General features: G+C 43.8%; 1 long non-coding RNA gene across 1 annotated transcript in view; it reads left to right on the forward strand.

Moving 5' to 3' along the window:
- Positions 1 to 17,794, forward strand: part of LOC140390201 (uncharacterized) — a 26,813-nt gene extending 9,019 nt beyond the window's left edge. Inside the window, exon 2 of the long non-coding RNA XR_011934584.1 lies at positions 16,614 to 17,794. This is a non-coding gene — a long non-coding RNA (uncharacterized lncRNA). The remainder of the gene's footprint in view (positions 1 to 16,613) is intronic.
- Positions 17,795 to 19,646: the final 1,852 nt, after the last annotated feature.

Consider the following 19,646-nt stretch of genomic DNA (forward strand, 5'->3'; position numbering starts at 1 on the left):
TAACACCCACCAGTGAGGATCCTGGGTATTGGGTATTCTAAATATTTAAAATAAAGAACATTTTAAAAGTGAATGTAGCCCAACATTGGTCTTTGCCCAACAGTTCACAAAACGATCCAGTGATGATCCAGTTGAGGAACTACAGGAATGCAATTTGCGCATGTGTGGATCCAGTCACTTTGCTTCAGTAACTATAACACACACCCGTGAGAATCCAGTCAATAAACTACAGTAAATATAACACACGCCAGTGTGGATCCAGTCAATAAACTACAGTAAATATAACACACCAATGATAGAACACACAACAGTGAGGATCCATTTTCTAAACTACAGTAAATATAACACAACCAGTGAGGATCCAGTCTCTAAACTACAGCAAATATTACACACACCAGTGAGGCTCCAGTCTGTAAACTACAATTAATATAACACACACCAAGGGCAGCACGGTGGCGCAGTAGTTAGCACTGCTGCCTCACGGCGCCGAGGTCCCAGGTTCGATCTCGGCTCGGGGTCACTGTCCGTGTGGAGTTTGCACATTCTCCCCGTGTTTGCGTGGGTTTTACCCCCACAGCCCAAAGATGCGAAGGGTAGGTGGATTAGCCTCACTAAACTGCCCCTCAATTGGAAAAAATGATTTTGGAACTCTACATTTATTAAAAAAGATAACAAACGCCAGTGAGGATCCGGTCAATAAACTACAGTAAATATAACACACACCAGTGAGGACCAGTCAATAAACTACTGTAAATATAATACACACCAGTGAGGACCAGTCAATAAACTACAGTAAATATAACACACACCAGTGAGGACCAGTCAATAAACTACAGTAAATATAATGCACACCAGTGAGGACCAGTCAATAAACTACAGTAAATATAACACACACCAGTGAGGACCAGTCAATAAACTACAGTAAATATAATGCACACCAGTGAGGACCAGTCAATAAACTACAGTAAATACAACACACACCAGTGAGGATCCAGTCAATAAACTACAGTAAATATAACTCACACCAGTGAGAATCCAGTCAATAAACTACAGTAAATATAACTCACACCAGTGAGGATCAAGACTGTAAACTACAGTAAATATAACACACACCAATGACGAGACAGCCAATAAAGTACAGTAAATATTGCATACATCAGTGATGATTCAGTCTCTAAACTACAGCGAATATAACAGATACCACGGAGGAGCCAGTTAATAAACTGCAGTAGATACAGCACACACAAGTGAGGATCCAGTCAATAAACTACAGTAAATATAACACACACCAATGAGGATCCAGACTGTAAACTACAGTAAATATAACACACACCGTGAGGATCTAGTTAATAAATAACCGTAAATATAACATACACCAGTGAGGATCCAGTACCAAAACTACGGTAAATAGAACACACGTCAGTGATGGTCCAGCCTCGAAACAACAGTAAATATAACACACACCAGTGAGGATCCAGACTGCAAACTACAGTAAATATGTCCCACAACGAGGAGAATCCTGTAACAAAACTAAGTAATATAGAATACACACCAGTAAGGATACAGTAGCTAAACTACAATAAATATATAACACACACCAGTGAGGATCCAGTCAATAAACTACAGTAAATATAACACACAGCGGTGAAGATCCAGTCAATAAACTACAGTAAATATAACACACACCCGTGAGAATCCAGTCAATAAACTACATCAAATATAACACACAGCGGTGAAGATCCAGTCAATAAACTACAGTAAATTTAACTCACACCAGTGAGGATCCAGTCAATAAACTACATCAAATATAACACATAGCGGTGAAGATCCAGTCAATAAACTACAGTAAATTTAACTCACACCAGTGAGGATCCAGTCAATAAACTACAGTAAATATAACACACACCCGTGAGAATCCAGTCAATAAACTACAGTAAATATAACACACACCCGTGAGAATCCAGTCAATAAACTACAGTAAATATAACACACACCCGTGAGAATCCAGTCAATTAACTACAGTAAATATAACTCACACCAGTGAGGATCCAGTCAATAAACTACAGTAAATATAACACACACCAGTGAGGATCCAGTCAATAAACTACAGTAAATATAACTCACACCAGTGAGGATCCAGTCAATAAACTACAGAAAATATAACACACACCAGTGAGGATCCAGTCAATAAACTACAATTAATATAACACAACCAGTGAGGATCCAGTCAATAAACTACAGTAAATATAACACACACCAGTGAGGATCCAGTCAATAAACTACAGTAAATATAACACACACCAGTGAGGATCCAGTCAATAAACTACAGAAAATATAACACACACCAGTGAGGATCCAGTCAATAAACTACAATTAATATAACACAACCAGTGAGGATCCAGTCAATAAACTACAGTAAATATAACACACACCAGTGAGGATCCAGTCAATAAACTACAGTAAATATAACACACACCAGTGAGGATCCAGTCAATAAACTGCAGTAAATATAACACAACCAGTGAGAATCCAGTCAATAAACTACAGTAAATATAACACACACCAGTGTGGATCCAGTCAATAAACTACAGTAAATATAACACACACCAGTGAGGATCCAGTCAATAAACTGCAGTAAATATAACACAACCAGTGAGAATCCAGTCAATAAACTACAGTAAATATAACACACACCAGTGAGGATCCAGTCAATAAACTACAGTAAATATAACACAACCAGTGAGAATCCAGTCAATAAACTACAGTAAATATAACACACACCAGTGAGGATCCAGTCAATAAACTGCAGTAAATATAACACAACCAGTGAGAATCCAGTCAATAAACTACAGTAAATATAACACACACCAGTGAGGATCCAGTCAATAAACTGCAGTAAATATAACACAACCAGTGAAGATCCAGTCAATAAACTGCAGTAAATATAACACAACCAGTGAGAATCCAGTCAATAAACTACAGTAAATATAACACACACCAGTGAGGATCCAGACTAAACTACAGTAAATATAACACCCACCAGTGAGGATCCTGGGTATTGGGTATTCTAAATATTTAAAATAAAGAACATTTTAAAAGTGAATGTAGCCCAACATTGGTCTTTGCCCAACAGTTCACAAAACGATCCAGTGATGATCCAGTTGAGGAACTACAGGAATGCAATTTGCGCGAGTGTGGATCCAGTCACTTTGCTTCAGTAACTATAACACACACCCGTGAGAATCCAGTCAATAAACTACAGTAAATATAACACACGCCAGTGTGGATCCAGTCAATAAACTACAGTAAATATAACACACCAATGATAGAACACACAACAGTGAGGATCCATTTTCTAAACTACAGTAAATATAACACAACCAGTGAGGATCCAGTCTCTAAACTACAGCAAATATTACACACACCAGTGAGGCTCCAGTCTGTAAACTACAATTAATATAACACACACCAAGGGCAGCACGGTGGCGCAGTAGTTAGCACTGCTGCCTCACGGCGCCGAGGTCCCAGGTTCGATCTCGGCTCGGGGTCACTGTCCGTGTGGAGTTTGCACATTCTCCCCGTGTTTGCGTGGGTTTTACCCCCACAGCCCAAAGATGCGAAGGGTAGGTGGATTAGCCTCACTAAACTGCCCCTCAATTGGAAAAAATGATTTTGGAACTCTACATGTATTAAAAAAGATATCAAACGCCAGTGAGGATCCGGTCAATAAACTACAGTAAATATAACACACACCAGTGAGGACCAGTCAATAAACTACTGTAAATATAATACACACCAGTGAGGACCAGTCAATAAACTACAGTAAATATAACACACACCAGTGAGGACCAGTCAATAAACTACAGTAAATATAATGCACACCAGTGAGGACCAGTCAATAAACTACAGTAAATATAACACACACCAGTGAGGACCAGTCAATAAACTACAGTAAATATAATGCACACCAGTGAGGACCAGTCAATAAACTACAGTAAATACAACACACACCAGTGAGGATCCAGTCAATAAACTACAGTAAATATAACTCACACCAGTGAGAATCCAGTCAATAAACTACAGTAAATATAACTCACACCAGTGAGGATCAAGACTGTAAACTACAGTAAATATAACACACACCTATGACGAGACAGCCAATAAAGTACAGTAAATATTGCATACATCAGTGATGATTCAGTCTCTAAACTACAGCGAATATAACAGATACCACGGAGGAGCCAGTTAATAAACTGCAGTAGATACAGCACACACAAGTGAGGATCCAGTCAATAAACTACAGTAAATATAACACACACCAATGAGGATCCAGACTGTAAACTACAGTAAATATAACACACACCGTGAGGATCTAGTTAATAAATAACCGTAAATATAACATACACCAGTGAGGATCCAGTACCAAAACTACGGTAAATAGAACACACGTCAGTGATGGTCCAGCCTCGAAACAACAGTAAATATAACACACACCAGTGAGGATCCAGACTGCAAACTACAGTAAATATGTCCCACAACGAGGAGAATCCTGTAACAAAACTAAGTAATATAGAATACACACCAGTAAGGATACAGTAGCTAAACTACAATAAATATATAACACACACCAGTGAGGATCCAGTCAATAAACTACAGTAAATATAACACACAGCGGTGAAGATCCAGTCAATAAACTACAGTAAATATAACACACACCCGTGAGAATCCAGTCAATAAACTACATCAAATATAACACACAGCGGTGAAGATCCAGTCAATAAACTACAGTAAATTTAACTCACACCAGTGAGGATCCAGTCAATAAACTACATCAAATATAACACATAGCGGTGAAGATCCAGTCAATAAACTACAGTAAATTTAACTCACACCAGTGAGGATCCAGTCAATAAACTACAGTAAATATAACACACACCCGTGAGAATCCAGTCAATAAACTACAGTAAATATAACACACACCCGTGAGAATCCAGTCAATAAACTACAGTAAATATAACACACACCCGTGAGAATCCAGTCAATAAACTACAGTAAATATAACTCACACCAGTGAGGATCCAGTCAATAAACTACAGTAAATATAACACACACCAGTGAGGATCCAGTCAATAAACTACAGTAAATATAACTCACACCAGTGAGGATCCAGTCAATAAACTACAGAAAATATAACACACACCAGTGAGGATCCAGTCAATAAACTACAATTAATATAACACAACCAGTGAGGATCCAGTCAATAAACTACAGTAAATATAACACACACCAGTGAGGATCCAGTCAATAAACTACAGTAAATATAACACACACCAGTGAGGATCCAGTCAATAAACTACAATTAATATAACACAACCAGTGAGGATCCAGTCAATAAACTACAGTAAATATAACACACACCAGTGAGGATCCAGTCAATAAACTGCAGTAAATATAACACAACCAGTGAGAATCCAGTCAATAAACTACAGTAAATATAACACACACCAGTGTGGATCCAGTCAATAAACTACAGTAAATATAACACACACCAGTGAGGATCCAGTCAATAAACTGCAGTAAATATAACACAACCAGTGAGAATCCAGTCAATAAACTACAGTAAATATAACACACACCAGTGAGGATCCAGTCAATAAACTACAGTAAATATAACACAACCAGTGAGAATCCAGTCAATAAACTACAGTAAATATAACACACACCAGTGAGGATCCAGTCAATAAACTGCAGTAAATATAACACAACCAGTGAGAATCCAGTCAATAAACTACAGTAAATATAACACACACCAGTGAGGATCCAGTCAATAAACTGCAGTAAATATAACACAACCAGTGAGGATCCAGTCAATAAACTGCAGTAAATATAACACAACCAGTGAGAATCCAGTCAATAAACTACAGTAAATATAACACAACCAGTGAGAATCCAGTCAATAAACTACAGTAAATATAACACACACCAGTGAGGATCCAGTCAATAAACTGCAGTAAATATAACACAACCAGTGAGAATCCAGTCAATAAACTACAGTAAATATAACACAACCAGTGAGGATCCAGTCAATAAACTACAGTAAATATAACACACACCAGTGTGGATCCAGTCAATAAACTACAGTAAATATAACACAACAGTGAGGATCCAGTCTCTAAACTACAGTAAATATAACACAACCAGTGAGGATCCAGTCAATAAACTACAGTAAATATAACACACACCAGTGAGGATCCAGTCAATAAACTACAGTAAATATAACACACACCAGTGTGGATCCAGTCAATAAACTACAGTAAATATAATACAACCAGTGAGGATCCAGTCAATAAACTACAGTAAATATAACACAACCAGTGAGAATCCAGTCAATAAACTACAGTAAATATAACACACACCAGTGTGGATCCAGTCAATAAACTACAGTAAATATAATACAACCAGTGAGGATCCAGTCAATAAACTACAGTAAATATAACACAACCAGTGAGAATCCAGTCAATAAACTACAGTAAATATAACACACACCAGTGAGGATCCAGTCAATAAACTGCAGTAAATATAACACAACCAGTGAGGATCCAGTCAATAAACTACAGTAAATATAACACAACCAGTGAGAATCCAGTCAATAAACTACAGTAAATATAACACACACCAGTGTGGATCCAGTCAATAAACTACAGTAAATATAACACACCAATGATAGAACACACACCAGTGAGGATCCATTTTCTAAACTACAGTAAATATAACACAACCAGTGAGGATCCAGTCTCTAATCTACAGCAAATATTACACACACCAGTGAGGCTCCAGTCTGTAAATTACAATTAATATAACACACACCAAGGGCAGCACGGTGGCGCAGTAGTTAGCACTGCTGCCTCACGGCGCCGAGGTCCCAGGTTCGATCTCGGCTCGGGGTCACTGTCCGTGTGGAGTTTGCACATTCTCCCCATGTTTGCGTGGGTTTTACCCCCACAGCCCAAAGATGTGAAAGGTAGGTGGATTAGCCTCACTAAACTGCCCCTAAATTGGAATAAATTATTTCGGAACTCTACATTTATTAAAAAAGATAACAAACACCACTGAGGACCAGTCAATGAACTACAGTAAATATAACACACACCAGTGCGGACCAGTCAATAAACTACAGTAAATATAACTCACACCAGTGAGGACCAGTCAATAAACTACAGTAAATATAACACACACCAGTGCAGACCAGTCAATAAACTACAGTAAATACAACACACACCAGTGAGGACCAGTCAATAAATTACAGTAAATATAACACACGCCAGTGAGGACCAGTCAATAATCTACAGTAAATATAACACACAACAGTGAGGATCCAGACTAAACTACAGTAAATATAACACCCACCAGTGAGGATCCTGGGTATTGGGTATTCTAAATATTTAAAATAAAGAACATTTTAAAAGTGAATGTTGCCCAACATTGGTCTTTGCCCAACAGTTCACAAAACGATCCAGTGATGATCCAGTTGAGGAACTACAGGAATGCAATTTGCGCGAGTGTGGATCCAGTCACTTTGCTTCAGTAAATATAACACACACCCGTGAGAATCCAGTCAATAAACTACAGTAAATATAACACACGCCAGTGTGGATCCAGTCAATAAACTACAGTAAATATAACACACCAATGATAGAACACACAACAGTGAGGATCCATTTTCTAAACTACAGTAAATATAACACAACCAGTGAGGATCCAGTCTCTAAACTACAGCAAATATTACACACACCAGTGAGGCTCCAGTCTGTAAACTACAATTAATATAACACACACCAAGGGCAGCACGGTGGCGCAGTAGTTAGCACTGCTGCCTCACGGCGCCGAGGTCCCAGGTTCGATCTCGGCTCGGGGTCACTGTCTGTGTGGAGTTTCCACATTCTCCCCGTGTTTGCGTGGGTTTTACCCCCACAGCCCAAAGATGTGAAGGGTAGGTGGATTAGCCTCACTAAACTGCCCCTCAATTGGAAAAAATTATTTTGGAACTCTACATTTATTAAAAAAGATAACAAACACCAGTGAGGACCAGTCAATAAACTACAGTAAATATAACACACACCAGTGAGGACCAGTCAATAAACTACAGTAAATATAACACAACCAGTGAGGACCAGTCAATAAACTACTGTAAATATAATACACACCAGTGAGGACCAGTCAATAAACTACAGTAAATATAACACACACCAGTGAGGACCAGTCAATAAACTACAGTAAATATAACACACACCAGTGAGGACCAGTCAATAAACTACAGTAAATATAACACACACCAGTGAGGACCAGTCAATAAACTACTGTAAATATAAAACACACCAGTGAGGACCAGTCAATAAACTACAGTAAACATAACACACACCAGTGAGGACCAGTCAATAAACTACTGTAAATATAACTCACACCAGTGAGGACCAGTCATTAAACTACAGTAAATATAATGCACACCAGTGAGGACCAGTCAATAAACTACTGTAAATATAACTCACACCAGTGAGGACCAGTCAATAAACTACAGTAAATATAACTCACACCAGTGAGGACCAGTCAATAAACTACTGTAAATATAATACACACCAGTGAGGACCAGTCAATAAACTACAGTAAATATAATACACACCAGTGAGGACCAGTCAATAAACTACAGTAAATATAACTCACACCAGTGAGGACCAGTCAATAAACTACAGTAAATATAATGCACACCAGTGAGGACCAGTCAATAAACTACTGTAAATATAATACACACCAGTGAGGACCAGTCAATAAACTACAGTAAATATAACTCACACCAGTGAGGACCAGTCAATAAACTACAGTAAATATAACACACACCAGTGAGGACCAGTCAATAAACTACAGTCAATATAACACACACCAGTGAGGACCAGTCAATAAACTACAGTAAATATAACACACACCAGTGAGGACCAGTCAATAAACTACAGTAAATATAACACACATCAGTGAGGAACAGTCAATAAACTACAGTAAATATAACTCACACCAGTGAGGACCAGTCAATAAACTACTGTAAATATAATGCACACCAGTGAGGACCAGTCAGTAAACTACAGTAAATACAACACACACCAGTGAGGACCAGTCAATAAACTACAGTAAATATAACACACACCAGTGAGGACCAGTCAATAAACTACAGTAAATATAACACACATCAGTGAGGAACAGTCAATAAACTACAGTAAATATAACACACACCAGTGAGGACCAGTCAATAAACTACAGTAAATATAACACACACCAGTGAGGACCAGTCAATAAACTACAGTAAATATAACACACATCAGTGAGGAACAGTCAATAAACTACAGTAAATATAACACACATCAGTGAGGAACAGTCAATAAACTACAGTAAATATAACTCACACCAGTGAGGACCAGTCAATAAACTACTGTAAATATAATACACACCAGTGAGGACCAGTCAATAAACTACAGTAAATATAACACACACCAGTGAGGACCAGTCAATAAACTACAGTAAATATAACACACACCAGTGAGGACCTGTCAATAAACTACAGTAAATATAACTCACACCAGTGAGGACCAGTCAATAAACTACAGTAAATATAACTCACACCAGTGAGGACCAGTCAATAAACTACAGTAAATATAATGCACACCAGTGAGGACCAGTCAATAAACTACAGTAAATATAATGCACACCAGTGAGGACCAGTCAATAAACTACAGTAAATACAACACACACCAGTGAGGATCCAGTCAATAAACTACAGTAAATATAACGCACACCAGTGAGGATCAAGACTGTAAACTACAGTAAATATAACACACACCAATGACGAGACAGCCAATAAAGTACAGTAAATATTGCATACATCAGTGATGATTCAGTCTCTAAACTACAGCGAATATAACAGATACCAGGGAGGAGCCAGTTAATAAACTGCAGTAAATACAGCACACACAAGTGAGGATCCAGTCAATAAACTACAGTAAATATAACACACTAGTGAGGAACTTGTCAATAAACTACAGTAAATATAACACATACCAGTGAGGACCCTGTCAACAAACTACAGTAAATATAACACATACCAGTGTGGATCCAGTCTCTAAGCTAGATTAAAGATAACACACACCTGTGAGGACCCAGTCAATACACTACAGTAAGTATAAAACACACCAGTGAGGATTCAATCAATAAACTACAGTAAATATACATCAGTGAGGATTGTAGCCATATAAAATGGCCACCTGCAAACGACCATGGGAATTGTGGTCAATTTGGGACAGAGACAGGTACACCGCCTCGTCTATTGTGCAGAGAAACCAGAGTTGGCTGAAACTTGCATCCATTGAGAATCAATTACCATTTTCCCACAGTATAATCGCATTCGCATTCAGGACCATCAACGATAGCAGACTAACTGGCGCCACCCCCCTAACTTGGAAAGGCCTACGTGCCTGGGACAATGATAGCTAGGACCCGCTCAGCCATTGAGGTATACTCCCCCTAATTGGCTAAGATCGATGAGGGTGATCGAAAACCCTATCGATCCATTGGACCTGGAGTAAGGACCGCCCAAAAGAGCGCGAAACAGACGATGGATAAAAAGCCCTGCGCACTAGAGATCCGTCTCTTTTGGGACTGGCCTTTGCGTGACCAACTGTAGCAGAACAACCAAGTTCAAGGACCCGCGACCATCCTGAAGGACGAGCCCAGCTGAGATGAACCCAACAACTTCCAACCGACCACGTGGACCCGGATAAAGACCTTGGGCGAGATTCTCCGACCCCCCGCCGGGTCGGAGAATCGCCGGGGGCTGGCGTGAACCCGCCCCCGCCAGTTGCCGAATTCTCCGGCACCGGATATTCGGCGGGGGCGGGATTCGCGCCGCGCCGGTTGGCGGGCCCCCACCTGCGATTCTCCGGCCCGGATGGGCCGAAGTCCCGCCGCTAAAATGCCTGGCCCGCCGGCGTAGATTAAACCACCTACCTTACCGGTGGGACAAGGTGGCGCGGGCAGGCTCCGGGGTCCTGGGGGGGGCGCGGGGCGATCAGGCCCCGGGGGGGTGCCCCCACGGTGGCCTGGCCCGCGATCAGGGCCCACCGATCCGCGGGCGGGCCTGTGCCGTGGGGACACTCTTTCCCTTCCGCCTTCACCACAGTCTCCACCATGGCGTAGGTGGAAGAAACTCCCTCCACTGCGCATGCGCGGGAATGCCGTCAGCGGCCGCTAACGCTCCCGCGCATGCGCCGCCCGGAGATTTCATTTCTGCGCCAGCTGGCGGGGCACCAAAGGCCTTTTCCGCCAGCTGGCGGGGCGGAAATTCGTCCGGCGCCGGCCTAGCCCCTTAAGGTTGGGGCTCGGCCCCCAAAGATGCGGAGCTTTCCGCACCTTTGGGGCGGCGCGATGCCCGACTGACTTGTGGCGTTTTGGGCGCCAGTTGGCGGACATCGCGCCGATACCGGAGAATTTCGCCCCTTATCTCGCACAGTGCCGGTCACTCGAAGTTAAGTAAAGGTCATCTTAGTTGTTAGGTGTAGTTTAGTACGGGCCCGCGTATATTATTGCATAGAGATACAAGTCTTGTGTTATTAATAAACTCTGTTTTTTGAGCTAACATACTGGTTGTTGGTCATTTGGTCAATATAAGAAACAGCTTGTGGTTCACATAAAGGGTAAAAAGGCAACATTTATTGGTGACTCTGGTGGGACTCGATTAGAAGTGACTTTGTTACTCCGAGAGATCCTGCAACTTTGAATTAAATTGGAAAAAGAGAACGAACCACAAGAGTAACTTTCATATCGACCAAATAACCGAATTTCGGAAGTGTGCACAAACCGCATGCGTAACTAACAGGGAAGGGTAAGGTAAACTCATCAGAGGGATTGTGAACTGGAATATAGCCTTATTCCCCCTGTTCCAAATTAAAAGTAGAGAAGAGATGGCAGCGCAATTAGTAGAGAAGATGATGAATCCACAGGAGCAACCCGAGGTTGCGGTAGTCGACAAGTCAGAGCAGTGCCCCATATGGGAGGATGTGTTGAGAAAGTATTTAAAGGGGAAAGGATGGCCCCTTTGGTCGAATTTTTGTGCAAACACCGAGACAGGTCCAGGAAAGATAGGACAGACTTGGTGGGAGAATCTTTGTGAGATATATAAGAAAAACGCAGCAAAGTTTAGAAAGCCAATGGCAATAGTATGCTGCTTGGCACAGTTGCGAGGCACCGAGGAGGTCGTTGAGACGCTCCGCAGACAATTAGTAGAGAAGGAGGAAGAGAATGAGGGAAACAGTAAAGAAAGTGAGAACATTATTGAGGAACTCCGGGAGAGGTTATCTGCCAAAGACAGGGAAATCGTCGATGTTAAACGCGCACACCAGTCCAGACCCAGTGCGACAAGGCCTATCAAGATACACAGTGCGCAGTCTTGATAAGAGAGGAGACTGAACACCAGGTTACCCAATTAACAAAGAAATGTGCCAATTTACAGGCAGCTTTAAGAGCGCTCCACCAGTCTACTAAAGAACAGAGGCAGGGCACCGTTGACCACGTTAAATGCCAGCGGAAGATAGATAAGCTCCAGTCGTTACTTTCAGTTCAGAATGGTTTTATGTGTGCCTTCGGGACAGGCGAGACAGATGAGGAAGAGATGGCAGATTGGGAAGAGTTAACTGAAAGCGCACAAATGTATTTTAAAGGGACGGAAAGTCAAAAGCAGCCGCCACGCATCCCAAAAAGAAAGGCACCGGCTGCACAGGTCGCACCAATCCCCACAGCTGCCCCGACACCCATGAATCCAATAACCACAGAGAGAAGGATTAGAGATCAGGCAGGTCCAGATATCACCTACACTACCCCACTTTCTGTAACCCAGTTAAGGGATGCTTGCAGTAAAATTACTCCATTTCAGCCCACCGCAGACCCACATAGCTTCTTCGAGGAGGTGCGTCAGCAAAAGGTCATGTACGGATTAGATCAGAGGGAGGAAGTAAAATTGATTGTAATGAGTCTCAGCCAGTCGGTATAATCAGCTTTGCCAGAACCTCAAAACGTAGGAGGAGGAACCTAGAGGAAATGAAGGCCGCAATATTAGATGCTACCGGATACAACAAAGAGGATCTGGTGGAGGGTTTGAACAAATGCAGGCAAAAGAAAGGGGAACATCTGGCCGCCTTTGCCGGTCGCCTCTGGATACGTTTCAAGGCAGTATACGGAAATTTAAACCGCGCTCACCTAGATGAGGAAGATACCACTAAATGGTCCCGTACCTTAGTTTTGCATGCCACAGAGACAGGAAAAAGGGCTTTCGCAAATTATGACCCGGCATATACCAGACATAATGAGATTTGGGTACTTAGACGTCTATCCAGGGCATAGGAACAGTCACTTCAGGATCAGATGGACCAGAACGGATTAGAAGCCACAATGTATCCAGTCAGAACTAGCCAGGAACCCGCATGAATAAATGAAGGCAGAAGAGAGGAACATTAACCCCGAGAACAGTACCCCAGAGCACAAGGCCCAGCCCACGCACCAGGAAGTTCATGTTACAATTGTAGACACGCATGACATTTCGCCCGCGATTGCAGACAAAACCCCCCACACCACCAACGACCCAACCCCAACAGCCCAACCCACCCCACCCAGAAACAACAGGCCAGACCACGATCGCCAGCCGCGACAGCTAGAAGGCAACGCTCCTCCCATGCATAACGTAAACGCCCGATCAGATAACCTCGCTTACAACTCGCTAGATTGACGGTGTCCAGGGTCTCCAACATGGGTCTGTGATACGCGCGGGATAACGTTGGAAGACCGGTAGTCACAGGCACAGTCCGGGGACAAGCAGTTGATTTTCCTTGACACAGGAGGATCCCGAACTACACTAAACTCCGCAAATCTATACCAAAAAACACCCTGGCCTACCACAGATACCATCGCACTCAGTGGATTCATCGGCCACATGTAAGAGGAATACATCACAGCCCCTATATCCGTCCAAATAGGAAATGTAGCCACTACCCACCCCATTGTTCCAGTAGACCTACCCCCGACTGCAGAACACATCCAAGGCATAGACTTTTTGAACTCCCATAACCTCACCTTTGACCCCGTCAACAAGTGTGTCTGGCGAATGTCCAAGACAGCTAGAGCCCCCGCCACGCTCTCAGTAGGAGATTACGAAAACAGGATTTGCTCAGTAGGGTACTATTGGTTTAACCCTTCGGCAATTAGCACAGACGACACCATTAGACGGGTATTAGCCACACACAAAGGTGCGTTTGCCCAACACAAGCACAACTGCGGGCACATTCCAGGTACGATTATGATCACAGGTCACGACCCCAAACCACAGAAACAGTATGGATTTACACAGCAGGCTGAGGGCGAAATTTTAAAGGTAATTAACAGTCTGTTAAAACAAGGAGTGATTCGACCCGTAGCTTCCACTAATAATGCCCCGATTTGGCCCGTAAAGAAACCAGACGGTTCATGGCGACTCACCATTGACTCCCGCGAACTAAACAAAGTTACTCCTTTAACAGCCCCCACCATTGCCACGAGTCCCGCGACCATGCTTAAGCAGCGAGTGCAAGCAAAATATTTCACAGTGCTGGATATTAGCAATGGGTTTTGGTCCATTCCCCTAGATCGGGCTTGCCAGTATAAATTTGCAATCACTTTTCAAGGACAACAGTAACGTGGATGTGTCTCCCCCAAGGCTTCCATAATTCCCCCTCCATTTTCCACAGACAGCTAGCTGCTGGTCTTTCCAAATTCTCCGCCCAGAATGCCTCATTTAGTATGTAGACGACCTGCTCCTGCAAACCGATACCAGGGAAGAGCATGTGGCTCTATTGGCCAAATTACTAACCCTGCTCCAGTCCATCGGATGTAAGGTAAACCCCAAAAAGGCACAGATATTAAGGGAAAAGGTAATTTATTTAGGCACCATTATCACCCACGGCAAACGTGAAACTGAACAAAAACGCATTGACTCCATTGTGAAATTGCCCCTGTCCCGCAATGTAAGTGCACTGCGCTCATTTCTAGATTTAGTGGGATACTGCGGAAATTATATAGACGGTTTTGCCACCAAGGTCGCCCCGCTCTCAGAGCTTTTGATAAAGAACACCCCATGGAATTGGCTTCCCCAACACACAGACGCCATCGACGATTTAAAACGCGCCCTAGGTACAACTCCCACTTTACAAGTTCCCAACCTCGACTTGCCCTATGCCATAGAGGTAGCAACCACCGACCGAACTCTCTCAGCAGTGCTCCTACAGGAACGCCACGACTGATTAGGCCCGGTAGCCTTTGCCTCAGAATTTTAGACCCCGTAGAACAAAGATTTTCTGCCTGTGAACAACATTTGCTTGCAGTCTTCTGGGCAGTCCAGTACTTTGCCTACATTACAGGCCTCAACCCAGTCACGATATTAACTGAGCACCCCCCCACCCAACTGTTGTTACACGGCAAACTAAAGGATGGTTCAGTTAGCCAGACCAGAGCAGCTCGTTGGACACTCTTATTACAAGGCAGGGATATTTCTGTGAAACGCACCAAGACCCACACGTTCTTAGCAGACAATTTACAATACGCAGGGACCCCACACAAATGCCAGATAATTGCAGCCACACACCCCACAAGACCCTTTGTTCCCAAATCATTACAACCACGTGTAAGCGGTGATACACAAAGTTCCCAAGACACAGGGGACACAGTCAGAATCTATGTAGATGGCTCCTCCACTGTTGAGGATGGAGTAAGAATCACAGGATGTGGGATTTACATGGAGGACTCACAGGGACGCCCACTAGAAGAGGTATCTTTAAAATTACCCAACCACGTGGGTTCGCAGGCAGCCAAACTGGCAGCCACAGCTTATGTAATTGATCACCCAGACTCCTTTCCAACACCTGCGGACATACACTCCGACAGCTTGTATGTTTGCAACAGTTTAACAGAATTCCTTCCCCTATGGGAATCTCGAGGTTTTGTATCCGCCGATGGAAAACCCCTACCCTCCAACCTTCTCCTGAAACATATTCTTAAAAAAGCCACCGGCCGCACATACGGCATCATTAAAGTAAAGAGCCATCACCCCGGGAATCGCAAGGCCGCTGCCTTAGTTAAAGCTGGTCACTGGTCACTTCTGGCAACTCCCCGAGTGTGAACAGATACATTCAATCAAGGTCTCCCAAACCAATATTGAGGATTTATCTCAGGCACAGAAAGGACGGAGTTTATGTGGTCCCCACTCAAGACAGAAACCAGTTAATCTGCCAATTCCATGACGGACACGAACATCAGGGAATAGACACATTTAAGACCCTTGCGCTGGTGGCCCGAATTAAAAAGCGATGTCACACATTATTGCCTCATTTGCGCCCAGAACAATCCAGAGCATTATGCAAAGAAGGGACAATTAAGACACACCCTGGCAGGCAGTCAAACAGAAAAGTTGAGAAAGGGGCGCACATAGCGAAGCAGCTCATCTGCACGGTCGCGGATTCTGCATCTGACATTCACCTTGCACTGCTTGCGTACAGGGCGTCCACTGTCCACTGGCATGTCGCCGGCTCGACGCCTGATGAACAGGGACCTGCGAACGACACTTCCAGCCATACACGTGCCCAACCTGGATCACCTCCCGATGCTGCAGAAGGTGCAGCAACTCCGAGACCGGCAAAAACAGGGCTATGATGCTCATGCCACCGATTTGCCCGTGTAATCCCTGTCAGACACTGTTCGGGTCAAGATCCCTGATGGAGGCTGGTCAGCTCCAGCTGTCGTTGTTCGACAGGCTGCCCCCCGCTCGTATGTTGTCCGTATGGCTGATGGTTCTGTTGTGCAGACGGGCACTGTGCAAAGCTGCCTGCCCGCAACCACATTCTTCTCCGTTTCCTTCTGTTGTTTTGCCACCTCCTGATACCTCGACTCACGAGGCCACCAGTCAGACTTCAATCCCGCCCATCAAGGCACTGTTGTCCCCACCACCACCTCTCCGGCGGTCGACCAGGATCAGACGCAAGCCACAGAGACTGGACTTATGAACATTTGTTCTGTTTGCTATGTTCTGTGTTCTCGCATTAGACAGCTGTTTTTACATGTACATATGTTCATATCCACTGCATGTATATATGTTAATATTGGCCTGTTCTTGTAAATACGTTCACATATGTCATCCAAACATTTTTAAAAAGGGGAGATGTCATGATATGCACACACACACACACACACACACACTCATAATGATATACAGACAAGCAGCTAATGAACACAGAGAACAGGACCTGACCAATAAGCAGGTAAGACACTCGGGTGGGATCTGACTATAAAAGACTATAAAAGACACAAGGCACTCACACTCCGCCTCTTTCCACTGATGAACATCTAGAGAGTCAGTCAAGGGTGTTGTTACAATCTCACACCGCCACCCTGTGGCAGGGCTAAATCGCTGGCTTTGAAAGCAGACCAAGGCAGGCCAGCAGCACGGTTCAATTCCCGTATCAGCCTCCCCGAACAGGCGCCGGAATGTGGCGACTAGAGGCTTTTCACAGTAACTTCATTTGAAGCCTACTTGTGACAATAAGTGATTTTCATTTCATTTCATTTCAAGAGCTAGTCTGGTTCAGTCAGTCAGAGTAACCACACTTAGGTTAACAGAGAGTCGAACTCACGAAGAACTGTGCTAACTGTGCTATTAGTTCAATAAACCTGATTGAACTAACTTCAAGGTCTGGAGTATCTTTCTGATCTAAGCTGCATCCAGTTGCAGCCAGTGTTAGACCAGTGTACTAAACACAAACACACCCGACCTGTAGAAGGCCCCTGGACAAATCTGCAAATTGATTACATTGGTCCCCTCCCCCCTGTGCAGAAACAGTTTCAAGTACGTGCTGGTCGTCATAGATACATTTACAAAATGGATCGAAGCATTCCGCACATGTTCAAACACAGCAAAGGCCACCGCTAAAATTTTGACCCAGCAGATATTTACGCGCTGGGGTCTTCCACGCAGCATTGAATTAGGTCAAGGTTCCCACTTCACCGGCAGAGTAATGCAAAACGTTATGACCATTTTCCGTATCAAACAGGAATTCCACATAGCCTACCACCCCCAGTCCAGCGGCATCGTAGAGCGCATGAATCGCACTTTAAAAACGACCATGAGGTAAACGGCACAGCAGAACTATTCCACTTGGGACACGGTATTACCATTTGCTCTCATGATTGTCAGGAACACAGTTTTCAGTTCCACAGGTTTCACTCCCAACACCCTTATGACAGGGAGACCCATGAAAGGCATTGAATATTTATTAGGGCACGAGTTGGCAAATCCCGCAGTAACAGCGCTCACCCACAAAAAGCAGTGCAATAGGTCACAGAAAACATTAAAGCGGCACAACTAGCTGCTGCTGTCCGTCTAGGCGCTAGGAAAAAGCAGAGTAAAGCCAGCTTTAACAAAAAGGTTCACCCCATATAGTATACAGTCGGCCAGCATGTTATGATCTCGTTGTACACCCCCAGCTCCTTCCTTGCCCCTAAATTCGCATCTCTGACAAAGTAAGCCCCTCTGAGTACAAGATAGCGTACCCCAATGGTAAGACTGGTTGGTTCCACATCAACCACCTCAAACTCTACGGATCACAACGTAGCCACGCCCATCACTTAGCCTTGGTAATGGGTGAGGATGACGCTCTGCCCACTGACGACTCAGCCCAACACCCACCCCAACCCTCCCCCTCCCCCCCCCCCCTCCGGATGACACTCGCCCCTCGACTCCGCCTATAATCACAGGTTTCAACCTCGAACTTGAACTTGTTTCTGATGAGAGCCTTCCGGATTGGACTACCATCCCTAGCGACCTCCCCACCATCAGCAACCTAGCCCCCGGAACAACGCCTTGGATTTTTCCGCCTCCTTGTACAACCGTCTCCACCCAATGACTTTTCCTACGCCCACTCCCAGCAACATTGCTTCCAGTTTCAGTACACCAGTTCCTGACTACCCTCCGTCACACCACAACCCCGATACTCCTTTTTGGAACCGTGACAATTCCTACAGGTTGGTAAGACATGACAAATCGGACCACCCACAGGCCTACGCGGCTACCGCCCGGAATCTGCAGACACGAGTCTGGCAACCAGGAGAAGGTGATGATTTAAGCGATGAGTCCCTTCTGGGAAATGATTTAGCGGAACTGATGCATGCAAATATTTGAGGTGTCCAGCTGATGAGAAACGGACACTACCTGAGAATTAAGGTGTCCAAATTTCTGATGGAGCCTGCCCGTCTTCTTGTTTTAACCTCCTCTTCTCTCCAACACATGGTTTTAATCTATGTCGGACCGACACTCGGTTATACAGTCATAACTACTCTTCTGATTGAATCGTCAGACGCGATCTACTGACCAATGGCAGTTGCATGCACTACAATACAACTTAAATCATCACCTTCTCCTGGTTGCCAGACTCGTGTCTGCGTAGGCCCGTGGGTGGTCCGATTCGTCATGTCTTACCAACCTGTAGGAATTGTCGCGGTGCCAAATTCTTCCTGTTCAATTCGGTCATCCAGATAAG

This window comes from Scyliorhinus torazame, chromosome 14 (assembly GCF_047496885.1).
Source record: "Scyliorhinus torazame isolate Kashiwa2021f chromosome 14, sScyTor2.1, whole genome shotgun sequence".
In the NCBI taxonomy this organism is placed as follows: domain Eukaryota; kingdom Metazoa; phylum Chordata; class Chondrichthyes; order Carcharhiniformes; family Scyliorhinidae; genus Scyliorhinus; species Scyliorhinus torazame.